The sequence below is a fragment of the Rhipicephalus sanguineus genome, chromosome 1, assembly GCF_013339695.2.
Source record: "Rhipicephalus sanguineus isolate Rsan-2018 chromosome 1, BIME_Rsan_1.4, whole genome shotgun sequence".
NCBI lineage: Eukaryota > Metazoa > Arthropoda > Arachnida > Ixodida > Ixodidae > Rhipicephalus > Rhipicephalus sanguineus.
In genome coordinates this window covers 232,547,277-232,564,166 of record NC_051176.1, presented here as the reverse complement: position 1 = coordinate 232,564,166, position 16,890 = coordinate 232,547,277, and the positions used below count along the sequence as shown (strand labels likewise).

Below are 16,890 nucleotides of genomic sequence, written 5' to 3'. Positions count from 1 at the left end.
TTGCCGATACATGTCAAGATAGTGTGACGTAGTCCCGCCACGTCGGTGACAAACATGGTGAAATAAAGGGGAAAAAATCACCGACGATTACGATACCACCTAATATTCTGAGCGCAACTGTTTAGGTGTTATCAGTGCCCTCAGTGATAAAATTCTTGAAGAAGATGTGAAAACAAAGCCACATTTGCTGAACTGTGGTGTTTTGGATGAGTGCATGGACATCAACCTTGTAAGGCCCTTTTTCAGCAGTGATGCATGGCTCTCTATAACGAGCACAGTGAAGGTGAAACATATCAATGCACCAGTGGGAATGTGAACAGTGTCACGAAGAGCTTGAGAAGTTTGACTATTTTTGTGATTGGTGTCTCTGCTGGTACCATATACCTTGCACATTGTTGAAGAGGCAGCCAAAAAAGAAACTGTGGCAATGTTCCAAGTGTGTGACTATTATATAGGTCAACATTGTGCATTGGCTTTCACGTCAACATTGTACAAACAACTTTGTTACTTGTTATTGATGGCTTGCATTGATGTCATTGAAAGCACCGTGTTGGAGCACCAGCATGTGGGGATGCGGCGTTTAGCGATGCCACATTAATGTTATCAAAACATCACATGAATGTACTTTTGTTATTTGCACACAGAGATGTTCCTGCCATGTTCTTTCACAGACGAAACTTGTTTGTCATCGGAGCCACCATCGTGCAGTGCCAGTTCATTGAGAAGCTGCGTCTATGGCATCATGTGCAAGCCATTCTGAAATGACCTTTTGTGTACCATGCAACAACAAAAAAAGTGAGAAATGTCATGGAGACAATGAAGGGTTTGACTGGCACTGTAGCTGGTATCATACCCCTCCATCTGATTTGAGGTAGCCAAAGAAGAAACTGTTCAATGTTCCCACTGCGGGTGACTTTTGACAATATTTATGTGCATATCTTCCATGTTAAAATTGTTTGAAACTGAGACGTGCTACTTTTTTATATCACTTGACGTTACCCTTTGTGTAGAGTTTGACCTCTACTAATTGCCATTATCATACCCCTCCATCTGATTTGAGGTAGTCAAAGAAGAAACTGTGCAATGTTCCCACTGCAGGTGACTTTTGACAATATTTATGTGCATATCTTGACCTTTGACAATATTTATGTGCATATCTTCCATGTTAAAATTGTTTAAAACTGAGACGTGCTACTTTTTTATATCACCTGACGTTACCTGTTGTGTAGAGTTTGACCTCTACTAATTGCCATTATCATACCCCTCCATCTGATTTGAGGTAGTCAGAGAAGAAACTGCAATGTTCCCACTGCAGGTGACTTTTGACAATATTTATGTGCATATCTTCCATGTTAAAATTGTGTAAACTAAGACTTGTGTTGCCTTTTATAACGCCTGAAATTACTTTTTGTGTACCGCGCAACAAGAAAAAAAAAACGCAATGTGAGGAGTGTGTTGTTGACATTCAAAGACAAATTCAGGATAAGATGGAAGCTTGCAGAGATTTAAAAAATCATTGAAAAGGCATGTTGCTAGAGCCAACATTTCGACAGGTGGACTTGTTATCATCAAGGCTGCCCTGACAAAGCAGGCCCGTTTGTTGAAATGTTGGCTCCAGCGACATTCCCAGGCCAAGGACTTTTTCATCTCATAGAAACGCACAAGATGTTCAGTAGCGCCTTTGCTGATATCATACACAGCCCTTCCATATGTCATCAGAGGCAGCCAAAGAACAAAATATGAAACTTTCGTGTGAGTATTGTGCATTTCAGAATTCTTCGTAACTTCTAAATGTATGACATTTATTTTGGCAACATAGAAATAAAAAATTGAAACACGACCCCCCCCCCCCCCTTTTTTTTTACTCCAATGTGCACTATGAAGGCAACGGTACACTTGCGAAGTTCGCAGGGCATTCTAAGTGGAGGATATACCGTCAGGTTCTAACTGAGTTAAACGAAGTAACAGCGCAAATGCCGGTCAAACCACAACCGGACGACTTGTGCCGTCGTAGTAGTCACAGCATGTTTTCAGGGGACGCTATACCATGGATAAGTAAAACTACCGGCGAATAATTGTCTCCGCGCTGAGTGCCGGCGCTCGTCGCTTGACGGCCTGCCGCTCGCGAAAGCAAACTGCATGCCGGTCAAACCACAACCGGACGACTTGTGCCGTCGTAGTAGTCACAGCTGCCTGTTTTCAGGGGAGGCTATACCATGGATAAGTAAAACTACCGGCAAATAATTGTCTCCGCGCTAAGTGCCGGCGCTCGTCGCTTGACGGCCGGCCGCTCGCGAAAGCAAACTGCCGGTCAAACCACAACCAGACAACTCTGTTGCCGTCACGGCGTGCGTTTTCAGACGTGGCGACGGCGTGGGTCTAAATGCTGGCACTCTTTGCTTGACGGCCGCTCGCGAAATGAAACTCGCAAATACCGGTGCGCTAAGTGCCAGCGCTCTTGACGGCCGGCCGCAAAAGCAAACTGCCGGCCAAACCAGAACCGGACAACTGTTGCCGTCACGGCGTGCGTTTTCGGATGTGGCGACGGCGTGGGTAAGTCAAACTACCGGCATATAATTGTTCTCTCACTAAATGCCGGCATCTTCGCTTGACGGCCACTCGCGAAATGACACTCGGCAAATACACCCGTGCCGGCAAAGCGCTTTTTGCCTCAGGATTCCGGCATTAACCACGTGACTACAGCCGGCCAATGAGGAGACACTGCCGGCCAAGTTCCGCTCGCGCAATTCAGCCGGATGCCGGGCGAATATCCACTCCCTACATGTTTATCGTGTATTGTGTGCGTTTATTGCGTGCTTATCGTACGCGACATTCGTCGACTGGGCATTTTCCGCGTGTTGGGGCGTTCTCCTGCCTTGATCCAGTGGCGGATGATGGTCGTTGTTCGTTGCCGCTCAACACAGCCTCACGGGACGCGCAGCTTTGTGTCCGCGCTCAAAAGTGCTTTCTTGCTTCGTTCATCGACTACTCACGTTGATCGAGTGATCGAGTGTACTTCCGAAGACAATCCGCGTCCGAGTGTTTTGACAAGCGGCGACCGCGGTTCCATAGGAGCGGAAGCTTGAGCCTTTTGACGAGCGACTGTGAAGAGTGCCAATGCCAAACTTGGGTAAGTTGAAGAAGGTCGCTGAACTACGTAACTTTGTTACTTCATTGCATGGAAACTGTTATGCAGGAACCGTCGTGTTGGCACAGCGAGGATGATCAACCAGATACCCGATAGGCAGGTATGTTTTGTGCTTTGGGTACACTTATATGCGCGTTGCGCTACGCGATCTTATGCTTCGATCATGCAAGCCTCGTGTCGTTGTGCATTCATTGACTGTTTACTGTACGAGATCATCGCTTGAGAGTTTCTAGAATCCCTTGTCGCCGTTAGAAAGTGTTTGCTTTTAAACACACGGGGTCGTCCCATAATGTTTTCACGGTGGTGATGCGAGAGTTCACCAAACTCGGTAATAACGCGCAAAAATATCACAAGACTGGGGACGTGATAGGAAAACACAGAGCCCTGACACGCGCACACGATGATGGATATGTTTTCGTGGTTGCGTCCCCGAGCTTTTCGCCAGAAATCCATGTAGTTGTTTTGTGGTTAGGATTTTAACCTAGCTGCCTCATAAATGTTTTAAAGGAGTTCACTCGAAGTAATGTATTTGAGTGAATTACGTTACGTACTGGTACTAGTGCACACTCCAACAAATGCGTACTTAATTTGAAGAAGCACATGTTTACATCAAATAGTGTTAGTAGACGAATATGTTAATTAAGCTAACGCATGTTACTCTTTGTTTCAATATTGTGTGTTTGAGAAAATATGCGTGAGCTCGAGTTCTGCCATTATATATTTTTTCTTAGCATCTTTAAGCACACGAGGTTCTCTATCACAAATAACTTAGATCGTGCTCATGTTGCGAGAACGTTGCTTTATTGTGTGGTGCTTTAAGTTATTGTATTTTCACGCTTTTTTTTTTTACTCAGCATAGTACCAATATTGCTCTCTTACTTAAATGCGTAACCAAGGTTTAGTATGCAGTGATTTAGGGTTTATTTAGCTTTGTAAGGTCATAAATTAAAAGAAAAAGATCTCAATTCTCATATATGTTTCCAGAAGTTCACAGAAAGTTGGAAAATATTATCGGTTTTGTGAAGGGCTTACATAACTGAAAATGAAATCAAATTGACAGCTCAACTGTACAAGACAAACTAAATGTGAATTCGCTTTAGAGAACCAAAAGTTTGTTTCCTGAATGGCTTACATTCATGATGTAATACAATATGCATGGCTCATTCCCACCTCACACCAAGTGCACATGGACCACGCACACTCTCATTTTTTTTTATATTTTGATAAAAGTGTGTATACCGTTATTGTCATGTGGATCGCCCATATGGCTATGTGCATATTCCGGGTATTGCTTACAGTCTTGGGCAGTAACTAGTTACTAGTAACGCGTTACCGGTAACTAGTTACTTTTTTCGGTAACTTGTAACTGTAACCAGTTACTTTTAATTTATAGGAACTTGTAACGGTAACACTGTTACTTTTTTACAGAGTAACTGTAATGGGAAATACCGTTACAGTTACTTTCCCATATCCTCTCCACCTTTCATCTTTCCACAACACGGCTCCCCTACCAATTTAGGAGAGGAGGTCGCTTAGAGAATTATCTACCCTGCAGAAGACTGAGGTCAGCAGTCAGTCTTTAACACAACTTAAGTTTACTTGTAAACTTCATGTCGTAAGTCAATCATGTTGGAACTGAACAACTTGCTAAATTCAAGTCGTTTTTTTTTTCCGGCATATATATCCTTTTTGTCACTTGAGCTTCTAGCTCGGTTCTTGGTGTACCGGTGGAACATCACGACACCAAGTTTATATTCTCCTTCGTCCGAGGCTGCGCGATAATCGTGTTTGACTGACGACTAGAAAGCAGCAGAGCGCGAAACGGTTGAGAGGCACAAATACTGTGAACTAAGTAATTTTTCAAAACCTCTTTGAAACTAATTGTAAAAGGTTTACTCCAACTTAATACAACAATTATTAACAAAATCACATGGACGTTTCGCCTCCTATGCATGTGACATCCTCAGTATACACTGGCAACAAGAAAAAGAAAAGGAAAGAAAAAAATTTGCGGAGATCGACCAGTGTCCCATACGTCCGTGTAAACCGGTAGGGGACCGTGGTTGTTGCAAGTTATAGTCGGATACAACTTTAGAAGTCAGCGGCATTTTCTCCTCAAAGGCACAAGCCAATGGGCGCGCACTCGGGACTGACGTCATGAGCGGGATGGCGGTGGCTCCGCCTTCGGAGAACATCGGCGCGTGCATGAGCGGGTCTATTTATTTTCTTTAGTCGTGGAGGCGATCGTCTGCAGCGCTTCGGTCATCTGGGCCTCTCCTGACTTCTTAAGTTGTATCCGACTATAGTTACTGTATATGCTACGACACGACTCCTAAAGGTGCCATATACAGTAACTATATTGCAAGCCGACGCGTCGTGGCGAATGAACCGCGATTCCAGGAGTTTCTTCCCCTCACCTTCGTTCACGAGCCAGCGTCGTCGCAGTGTTTACGTCAAAGCTATGCCCTGTTCTCCGGAAGTGTTAAACAAGCTCCGTCTTAGAATGCGTTGCATGAGTTGCTTTAACAACATCCCGTTTGCCTTCTTTAAGCCTTGTTGACTCTTTCCTGCCCGTTTCGCCGATGCAAGTCGCGTCGCAATGCCCGCATCGGGCTTGTATATCACCCCACTCTGATCGTCTGCAGGTGTGCAATCTCTGGGTTTCGCGAACACATGCCCCAAAGTATAACGGGACTTAGAAACGGTTTGTATGCCCAGCGGACGCAAAGCTAACCGAACAGGGTCTGATACACCTTGAACATATATATGGAACAGACACAATGGACGTCGTCTTCATTCGTCACGCACTCTCCGTTGCTATTCGCATGCGCTTCTGGGCAGTGGCGGATCCAGAGGGGGGGCGGTAGGGGCGATCGCCCCCCCCCCCCCCAAAGCCTGTGTCAGCCCCCCCTCCCCCCCACTGCCCGCAGTGCCTGTCTCTCTTCTCATCCCTACCCTAACCCCCCCCCCCTCCCCCGGTAATATGAAGGAACCGCCGCCCCCAAAGTCGGCACCTGGATCCGCCCCTGCTTCTGGGTGTCGTTAATAAACATCCTATGATACTGCCGTCGTTCTAGTGCATCAACCACATTTTCCATTTGGAGTATCAGAGGACATTTGTTATTATTATTTGCAAATAAATTCCCTTTTTCACCAACGGTGCATGAACAACAAAATTGATGCGACAAAATGAGGCGTACACAACAAATGCTTGTGTTTGGCCCCCTATTAGGTTTACTTCGTCTAGGGTTTTACCACGTGCAACTTTGACTGCCAGCATGCCTTCGTACATATTTGATAAATGAATTCTATCGTTTGGTTTGCAATCTATTATTTATTTTATACAGTAATGGAAAAGTAGCGACATTACTTTGTCACAGTAACTGTGACAAAGTAACGACGTTACTTGTAACTGTAACTGTAACAGGTTGCTTTCGGAAACTCTGTAACTGTAACAGAGTTACTTTAACAGAGCCAATGATTTCACCCATTAAGCACGTGTTTTTCAGACACCTATCTCAATATCACTTAAATTCCACATGTGGGCTTTTAAAAGTACGCCACCCGCTTTCCCCGCCTGTAGTTGCCTTACCCACCATCTTCTGCAGCCCTTCGTGAGGGTTAGACGTGCCGCCCTTCTGCAGCCTTTCCAAGTGGCTTTCATACTCCACTCTTTTTTTTTTTTTGCCTTTGACGGCTCTCGCTCAGTAGACCCTCCCCCCTTTTCCATATTTTTTCTTTTTTTCTCTCCTTTTTCTTCCTTCTTTTTTTCTTCTTTGCAGCTCCCCTTACTTCTGAGATGAGAGGCCTGAGCGCCGTTGCAGACTTTCTTGAAATGATGTGGCAAGGGTTACACTCCTCTCTAGTTTTCTCTTTCCAGGCAGCAATTACCAACAGCGACAAGCGCCACCGCTAGACATGACATCAACACTAACCCTTTAAAACTAACACGCCAAGGATGACAAGGTGCCTTTGACAAAGATAGGTCCCCCTATCGAAACGTCGGCCAGCCTGTCTGAGGCACTTTCTCCTGTTTGAAACCTATCCCACTTTTTTGGCTTAGGTAACTGTAACTGTAACACTGTTACGTTTTACTGTTAACGTGCCCATGACTGATTGCTTACTGTGTACATGTGTGAATGTTGAACACGCAATGGCACTCTTTCAATAGTCTGCAAGTGGCTAGTCCACTAATACCTGTTCTTATTGCACCCTGATCCCTTCATTCAAGGATCGATCTCTTTAATATATGAATATAGACTTGCCAGAAACATGTTTGGTACTCACTATCTGTGTGTGGTTGGGTTTGTTTTGCGTTAAAATCAACATTTCCTTGTGGTATCTATTATGCATGTATCAGCGATGAGAGCTGTTCATGGCACCGACACAGAGGACAGGTTGCAGTACAAGATAGGAGCATAATTCCTGCAAGCCCGGGCAAGCCATAATGAGTGGTAGGCATTTCTTTTCATCACTAGATTGCGACAGTTTGGACACGTAGCACCTATAGACCTTATGCAAAATCTGCTGCCTTTATCGGCCGCTGTGTGCATTTCTGCCATGTTGAAGGCTAAGCGCGCTCCGCATGTAGACAAGCAGCGTACGTATCAACGTGTGGCGGCTGATAAGAACGGAAATGCCAACATATTTTCGAGTACTGTGTTGCTCAGATTGAGGAAATTGGGATGCTGAAAGAAGGTTTGCAGGAAACAAGCCTCCATGTTAGCACATTTCCTCGCGGCCGACGAGAATCAGCTGATCGTTCCGTTGCTTCGGTTACTGCTTACGACTAACGCCATGTTTCCGTTCGCCGTTCTTAATATATGCGGTATGTGACAGCATCGGCACTCATCAGAGAACACTCTTTCATGTCATGCCAGAACAAGAAAGTTTTCGCATTGTGTGCTTGCTGCAGGCACAAACCCGCTTCGTGTACGAGCTTCAAAGCTGCATCGTGGCTACTCGCGCATGCCTGCACTGCTCTTGATATTAGCTTGTTTATTAAATTGTGATAACAATTACATGTTAGACAGATAGCTCGTGCGCGTAATTGATTCGCAGCAGATGGACCGATTGTGCTGGAGCGTGTTGTTTGTAGTTTGTTTTCGATGGTGGAGTTTAACAAAGTAGCGTTTGGTGGGATGCTTTGCGCACGTATTTCTTCACTATGCGTATTTTTCAAGCATTTCATGTGGTATCACTGCCAGGTTCAGACGGGTTGCCCGGATGTCCCGACCGCCCCCACCCCTTACTTTTTTTTTTGTTTAATTTTTACCCCAGGAAGAGCAAATCAGGTTCTCCCAAAAGCTGATCCCCCCTTCGGAAAAATCCTCTATACACTCCAGTGTGTTATGAAATGTTAACAGGTGCTTCAAGTGCGTGGCACTTTTCTTATGAAACTAAATAAAATGCTGTTACGGGAAATGTGCTACATTCGACCGTGGGTGTGCTACCGCTGGTTATGCGCTGAGACGGTTTCAGTCGGTGAAGCAAAACTGCCTTGCCGCAACGGGTTTAAATTGTAAAGCACCAGTAGGCCCCTAAAGCGACAATGTGAACACGAATATTCTTGGCGTTTCCTGTTATATAGGATCACATATCGGAAGGATATTCAATAAAATACCAGCTGATCGGCATCTACTTCTAAGAGACACTACACTTTTCATGTTCACTTTTCACGTGCGTGAGATGCGCAATTTTTTACATTTTAATCGCGCGGTAATTCTGTACATAACATAGGTCGGATGACTACAACAGCGGAATATTATTATTTCAAAGATAAAAAGAGGACAACGTTTTATTTAAAATTAGATGGACACTACATCAGCTCGACATAGGCTGTCCCTCATGAAATATGCTTTGAATTGGGTCAACTGCACTTTCTTACCGTCATCGCTGTGCCTAGCCGCGCTAAATAAAGCCTCTTCCCAACCATCCTACATTATACAAGCATGATATTCAGATAGCTAACAACGCTTTATTTGCTACACTGAAAACAGACAGGCCAAATTTGTAATGTAGCGCAGAGCTTCATTATCGATGACGGCAGGCCTGCACGTGACTCGCAGTGTCAAACTTGTACCTTCTTCTCACTGTGAGGCGGTTCTTTACACGTAATAACCGTCAACGTAAATAACTATTTTTCCTGGACGCAGCTGTGCCTGCGCATGTTGGAGTTTTTCTTTTTAAATTATATATATGTGTGATCTGTGTCCCTCCTTGTCCTGTCTTCACTACTCTCTGCAATAAACATAATGGTTAAAAGGGAGCCGTCCGGCGACCTAACAGCTCGTCACTATCAGTGGGTTAGTAGGCCTTGAGGCGCTCCACGTTGACTATGTCGCGCCCTTGATGGCGCATGTCCGAAGCTGGTTCGATGGGTTCGATCAGGTAGTTGACCGGTGATGTGCGCTCGACGACCCGGTAGGGGCCTTCGTATTTCGGCAGTAGTTTTGAAGAGAGGCCAGTTGCAGTGGTAGGGACCGAGAGCCATACGAGCGCTCCGGCAAGGAACGTGGACTCAGAAGTGGTGGTGCCACCGCGAAGGCTCTTCTGCCGCTCTTGTTCGTGCGTTGTAAAGGTCTTTGCAAGCTCGCGACACTCTTCAGCAAGCCTGGCTGTGTCAGAAATAGGCGCACACTCAGATGGATCCGGCTTGTAGGGTAGTATCGTATCAGTGGTGTGCGACGGGTGCCTTCCGTACAACAGGAAGAAGAGTGAAAAACGAGTAGTGCTCTGAGGGGCGGTATTATAGGCGTAAGTGACGAAGGGCAGAATGGCATCCCAATTTGTGTGATCGGCGGCGACGTACATTGAGAGCATGTCGCCGAGCGTGTGGTTAAAGCGTTCGGTTAGGCCATTCGTCTGCGGGTGGTAAGCAGTAGTTTTGCGGTGAACAGCATGGCACTCTTTAAGAATGGCTTCGACGACTTCCGACAAGAAGACACGGCCTCGATCGCTGAGAAGCTCCTGGGGTGGACCGTGACGCAGCATGGAATCGGTGTAGCAGGAAGGAGGCAACATCGCACGCTGTAGCCGCTGGGAGGGCAGCGGTTTCGGCGTATCGCGTTAGATGGTCAACGGCGACGATGGCCCAACGGTTACCAGCCGACGTCAGAGGAAGTGGTCCATACAAATCGATGCCCACGCGCCCAAACGGACGGTTAGGGCAATGTAATGGTTGTAGACGACTGGTGACACGTGCGTTGAAGGTTTTCGGCATTCGCAACCGAGGCAGGAGCGGACGAACTTCTGCACGTAACGGTACATCCCTCGCCAGAAGTATCGTTGTCAAATGCGGTGGTAAGTTTTGGATACCCCAGAGTGCGCGCATTGCGGATCAGAGTGGAAGGACTCGCATATTTCAGCACGCAGACTTCGGGGTATCACAAGTAGCCACTGGCGGCCGTCAGCGTTGTAATTGCGTCGGTGCAGTAGGTCGTCATGAATGGCGAAATGGTGGGCTTGACGATGCAATGGGCGAGTGGTTGGTGTTGCCGACGAATCAGTGAGCAAGTCTATCAGCGAGGTGATCCATTTATCCTTGCGCTGCTCGGTAGCGATGGTGTGAATGTCGATGGAAGAAACAGCAATGTGAGATACTGAGCAGGAGGCATTGTCGTCAGGCAAGGGGGAGCGCGAGAGGGCGTCGGCGTCAGCATGCTGGCGTCCGTTGCGGTACAGCACGCGGATGTCGTAGTCTTGCAGGCGAAGTGCCCAGTGGGCGAGACGGCCCGAGGGATCCTTCAATGACGACAGCCAGCATAGTGCATGATGATCGGTGACGACATCAATGGGCGACCATACAAATAATACATGAAAATTTATTACTTTGAAAATTATTAGAGAAATACAAATGCAGAGGTTCATTATTCACATAAAGGCCTATCCATACTGCAAATATGAACAAGCTAAGATGTTCACAGAAGTAACCATAGCGTCCCAAATTTGACTAATTTTCACTAACGCAGCGTTTTTCGTGAATTTTTAAAAATACATAATTTGCTCAGAATTCCATGAAATTATAAGAGCTATTTCTTCTTCACTTTTGCTTATGCTAAATAGAAAGATATTTGTAATGTATAGCTTCAGTAGCTGCCAGCATGGTTGCGAATTTACGCAAACGCACTCTTCGTAAGATGGTCGGCGTCAACCGGCGACGCTTGTAGAATTTTCCTGTGTTAAAAAAAATTTTTTATTTGAAAACGAATTGCGATTTCGTGCTGTGCAGTCATATGTGCACAACATACAAAATTATCAGGAAAATCGGAACATCAAGTATACACCTTTTTTTTTATCTTTCGTGGAATCGACCATTGTAAATGATGTTATCTCTGTGAAAACACTTGGGTTCAGGTGATATCTTAAGCATCTGCGTGATTTTTAGAAAAGTTAGTTGTGAGTTCAGCACTGCTATGTGCTCTTTTCTTGAGTAGCTGTGCCATCCTGTCAAGATGTTTAACAAGTAACAACGCACTTGAATGTGGATTCTTCTTTGTGGCAAAAGAGCGCAGACAACGGGACGAAGAACATACAGGGCACAGAGCTGACTATCAACTGATTTCCTTATTGGAAAGTCTGAGAATCTGTAGGCAGGCGAGCAAAAATCGAAAAATGGCACAAACGCTATCAAGTGACTCGGCCGCCCGTCATTACTATCAATTTGGATAGGGTTTACAAGATGTGGCAGAAGCAGATTTCATTAAAACATAAACACGAGCAAAAAATGGCAAAAAAGAACAATGACATGGCGGTCAATACCAAACTGATTAAAACCACTAAAAGTCTGACATTCATAAATCAACAAAACGAAGAACCGGGGTCTAAAAAAAAAAAAAAACGCCAGGCCTGTGCGGAAAGCGCAGCACAGTCACAGCGAAAGCTGGAGGAGCGGCATTTCTAGAGCCCGTTATAAACTCTCTTCTGGCTACTAATACAAGTACATTAGCAACGTACCCACTACGCCACAAATCATAATTTTTGGGAAGTTGGGAAGCATCCACCACATTAGTCGTTATTCTGCGGAGAAGCGAGGTACCATCTGTAAGGCATTATGTGCAGTTTGTTGATGCGACGGTTGATGACGATGAAGAATTATGGTTGAGCCCTTTGTAAGGGGTTGGAAGCTTTAAACGACCCACGAGTTACTTAATTCATATTGTGTGAATCCCGGTCGTTATTTAACTGTCCCACCACGCTTTATAACATACGTTAACCGGAGAAACGTAGAGTGAGAGAAAGAAAGAGAGAGGGAATTAACTTTATTGAGACCCTGAGGAAATGAATCATGGGAGCCTTATGGGCTTCCTTGGCAACCAACAGAAGTGCACTTGCGAGGAACCCACTATGCTATAAATCATCATAATTTTTGTGAAGAAGGAAAGCAGCCAGTATGCAATTTTTCGTCATTCTGCGGAGAACCGTGCTACTCGCTAAATACCTGTAAGGCATTATGTGCACTTTGTTGATGCTGTGGCTGATGACGATGAAGAATTATCGCAAAGGTCTTTGTAATGGGTTGGAAGCATTCAACAACGCACTCGCTGCGCAATTCGCATTGTGTGACGCCCGGTTACAGAATTCGCGTTTGTGTGACGCCTCAACCATGGTACTCGCTGAACACCTGTAAGACATTATGTGCACTTTGTTGATGCTGTGGCTGATGACGATGAAGAATTATCACAGAGGCCTTTGTAATGGGTTGGAAGCATTCAACAACCCACTCGTTGCGCAATTCGCATTGTGTGACGCCTGGTTACAGAATTGGCGTTTGTGCGATGCCTGGTTGTTATTTTACTCTTCTACCACACAACATAACATATGCTAATGTGGTTCCTTCCCAACATGAAGCCTGTATAGGTTATTTTTGCACCGCAGTTTCAAGCACCGGCATGGCTCCGAGGTAGGACACTGGGCTCCCACGCAGAGGGCCCAGGTTCGAACCTCGTTCCATCCTGGAAATTTTTTCTTTCCTTTTTTTTCTTATTTCGTGCGATAGTGGTTACGGACACCGGCGGCGGCGGACAACTACGGCGCCAAAAACGGCCGCTGAAGTGATCTCATAACAGCTTCCGCTGTAAAAGGTTTTTAAGCAAGTGACAGCAAGGCTAGAAAACTGCAACCACTAACAATAAAACAGAAAACAAAACAAGAAAACAAAAGCATGTGACAACAAGCTTAGTGATCACAATTGAGGCTCATGGCAGCTAATTTCTTCGTCAAATAGTGCTAGTGATGGCGCGCTAACGCAAGCTGCTCCCCTTATGTGAATTATGTGCGCCTCACAAATTTTGTGTGCCCATTGATCCCAATATTTCATGAGAACTTGCACATTGTCAAGCAATGGGGAGCAGCCGCATGATGTACAATGCCAGGTTCCTGCCTGTTGTTGCTTTTAAAGAATTGGCATGTTCGCACATTTTGTCATTTATGCACCGTCCTGTTTGTCCTACATATGATTTTCCGCATGATAATGGAATGTCATAAACGACGTTCTTCACGCATTCAATGAAACGATTTCTGTGCTTCTTGTCACAGCAAGAGGAGATTGTTTCATCCCTGTTCACTAGCCTGCATAGGGAGGCCAGACGGTTTGGGGCGGAGCACAAAACTCTTACGCCTACGCTGCCTGCAGTCTTCTTCAACCTATGAGAGAAACCGTGAATGTAGGGAACGTCAGCCAAGGGAGAGCGAGTGTGCTTGTTTGGCCTGTTATTTCTGGTCGTTCTAAGAGTAACGAGCATCTTTTCAGCTAGGGAGGTCAAAAGAGCACTAGGGAACCCCGCGCTCCTCGAGCGTTCCACCTCAATCATAAAACTTGTTTCCGTCCACTGAGGGCATGATCGGATGAGGGCATTTCTCATGGCAGAATATCCTATTCCTGGAGTCACCCAGGAGTCATGCATGGAGTACCATTTGAGTAGCGAAAGGATGCTGTTATGCAACGTTACATCAAAGAAGCTGACCGAGCTAATTGGCCTGTATATGATAGCTGGCCTATCTATGACACCACAGCCCTCAGAAGTGCTGTATAGCGGTTTGTTTTCTTATGTTTTTGATCAAAGCAGCATTAAGCCAAGGCTATGGGGTTGGGCATTGAATACACGTGGATTATTCAAGTAAAATGGTAAAAATATCACTATTTCGAAACAGAAAGTCATCAATCATAAATTGCAGCATCTGTTGAGGTGTTGCGCTAAGCTGTTCGCTTCAATGCCAAACTACATTTTCACACTCTCTCTTGCAGGTTTCAAATACAGCAACTGTACCACCACAACAGTGCAGCACAGGAGAGCCTATCATCAGTGCCGCGTCGAGAAATTAAATAAAAAAGCGCTTACTCCTGGAAACTTCTCGTATCATCTTATTGGTTTGTTTGTGATTATAAAACTGCACTTTCATGGGAACTGAATGAACTAGCCCCATTTATTGTCCCATTGAAACTAAGTAAATTGACAATGTAGAGCTTGTTTCCAAATGCCTGCATCATAGGCCTACAAGTGTCGTCCGTTTCTTGTCTTTCGTCTGTGCCGCGCTGCACATTTTCCTGAAGATTGTAGTTAATATTGTTTGGGACACAATTGCAAGGAAAGTGCACACGTTCAAAGCCAAATTGCTAAGGTAGCTTGCTAAAAAATAACAAGTGGACTGCCCCCTTTTTTGTTTTGAAAGGATAAGTTCATGAGATTCAATTAGCTTAATCTAATCCAATAGCAGCTTTGAAAACCACTTCAGAGAAACTACTGCCGAGATCCTTTAGGGGGCCATTATGTGCACAGGTGCTGAAGTGGAACACGTGGAGGTTGAGAATTGAGCAATAAGGAATATGGCATGTATTTTAGGGTGATTTTATTTTTACATTCATTATTTTGTTCACACAATGCCCTATTACTCCAACAATAGAGCATATAGGTGAAGAACCCTTGCAATGCATCCTATTGTATATGTAGTGATGCGTGTGCTCTGCAGGTGAGAAAGACAATGGGGACATCAATGAACATCAATGTCTAGTGGGTCTTTGGGATTCTGCCGAAGACATCATGTTTGTCCTTCATGATGAACCGGCAGTGCAACCACACACGGACATAGGAAAGAAGGCACATAACACAGTGCTGTGTTTCGTGTACCTTTCCTCTGTCCGTGTGTGGTTGTGCTGCTGGTTCATCATGAAGGATAACCAACTAGCCCAAGTTTCAGTCTTGCTAGACATGTTTGTGCCTGCTATTTTTGTGTCAACAAGCTGTCCTCCTACTCTTGTAGAATTTCTCACTGTCTTGTGTTTGCGTTGTGGCGTGACAATATTCTCTATATTTTCTCTCATGGCTCTACATCTCATTGTTCTGCTCAGTATGCAGCTGCGCAGCAGCATAACATGTTCCTTCATTCACTTAATGCACTAAATACTGGCATGGGTACTCGAAGAAATGGCACAAAATGTAACAACAATTAGCGGTGCCAGATGGAACACCTAAATGCCACAGTTCTACAGTAATGGGTGAAGGGAAGGGCTTGAAGCAGAGAATAGAAATAAGGGACCCATGCATACATAATTAAGTGCCAGGCTGGCACAGTGATGGATTTGGACTCAATGCCTGACTAACTTATTGCAAATATATGTCTCAACACTGCAAGGGAAAGGTGATGTTTTGAAATGGTGCCAGAAAAATAACAAATACATTTCAGGTCTCAACATTTAGTGAAGGACAAATCTAGTACTATATGCAAATACCCTTCATGTGGCACAATGTCTGACAGATGGTGTGCCGTGGTAACTGCCACGGAATGGGGCTGCATGTAAAGGATAATATCGAAGAATTGATCGCTGGGCAAGTTGGTAATCCATGACTACAAAGAACTGCGCGAAATAAACTGGCACAAGGAAGACGCTTGTCCATGCGTCTCCTTGTGCCAGTTTATTTCGCGCATTTCTTTGTAAAAAAGAATAATAGCTGCACATTTAGACATGTGTATGTCTGCACGCTTATGTGAGCCAGCGCTATATGAGCTGCTAATTCTGAAAAAAAGCTGCAACACTTGCGCTTGAACTACTACAGAATGTTTTTGTGTATAGCTAGTGTTGGCACTGGCAATAAATCTTGAATTCTCAAGCACAGTTTGTATTAGCTGCTGTACTAGCCAAAGCTAAGGATGCTGCATGAAAGCTGATATTTCAATAAAGGTGCACGTAAAGCTACATGGTCGACATGGTATGGAACAGGGGCGTAGCCAAGGGGGGGGGGGGTGCTTGGGGGGTTAACCCCCCCTCGAAAATTTTCAATTTTGCTTGCATATATACACGCAGACATGCAAATGCCTGCACTAACATACATAAAGTATGGTTAAATCACCCCCCCCCCAAAAAAAAAAATTTCTGGCTTCGCCCCTGGTATGGAACATGAGGGAAGTTGACTGGGACACGTAAAGCTCAGCATATATGGGTGTGCTATTAGTGTGAAAGCGTGCTTTTTATTTGCAGCTGTTATTTGCAATTATGACACCTATTGAGTATAAGAATTGTTCCTCTATATCTACTATTTAGTATTATACGTTTACATGTCGTGTCCCGTGATCCGAATCAAGCAGGATGCTACTGGCTGCACATTTTTAAGACAGGCGATTATTATTCCTAGAAGTCAAGATTACTGCCAGAGTTCAGCCTCTTTTAGCATTTTGCTAGTTTATACATTAAGTGTCGTTAAGCTGAAAGCATATTCGACGGGATGTGGAAGTGAAGATACTGGCCC

General features: G+C 45.0%; 1 long non-coding RNA gene across 1 annotated transcript in view; it reads left to right on the top strand.

Moving 5' to 3' along the window:
• Window positions 1-1,887: 1,887 nt before the first annotated feature.
• LOC125760335 (uncharacterized) overlaps window positions 1,888-16,890 on the top strand; it is a 58,406-nt gene continuing 43,403 nt past the window's right edge. The window contains exons 1-2 of the long non-coding RNA XR_007417878.1: window positions 1,888-3,130; window positions 3,197-3,248. This is a non-coding gene — a long non-coding RNA (uncharacterized LOC125760335). The remainder of the gene's footprint in view (window positions 3,131-3,196; window positions 3,249-16,890) is intronic.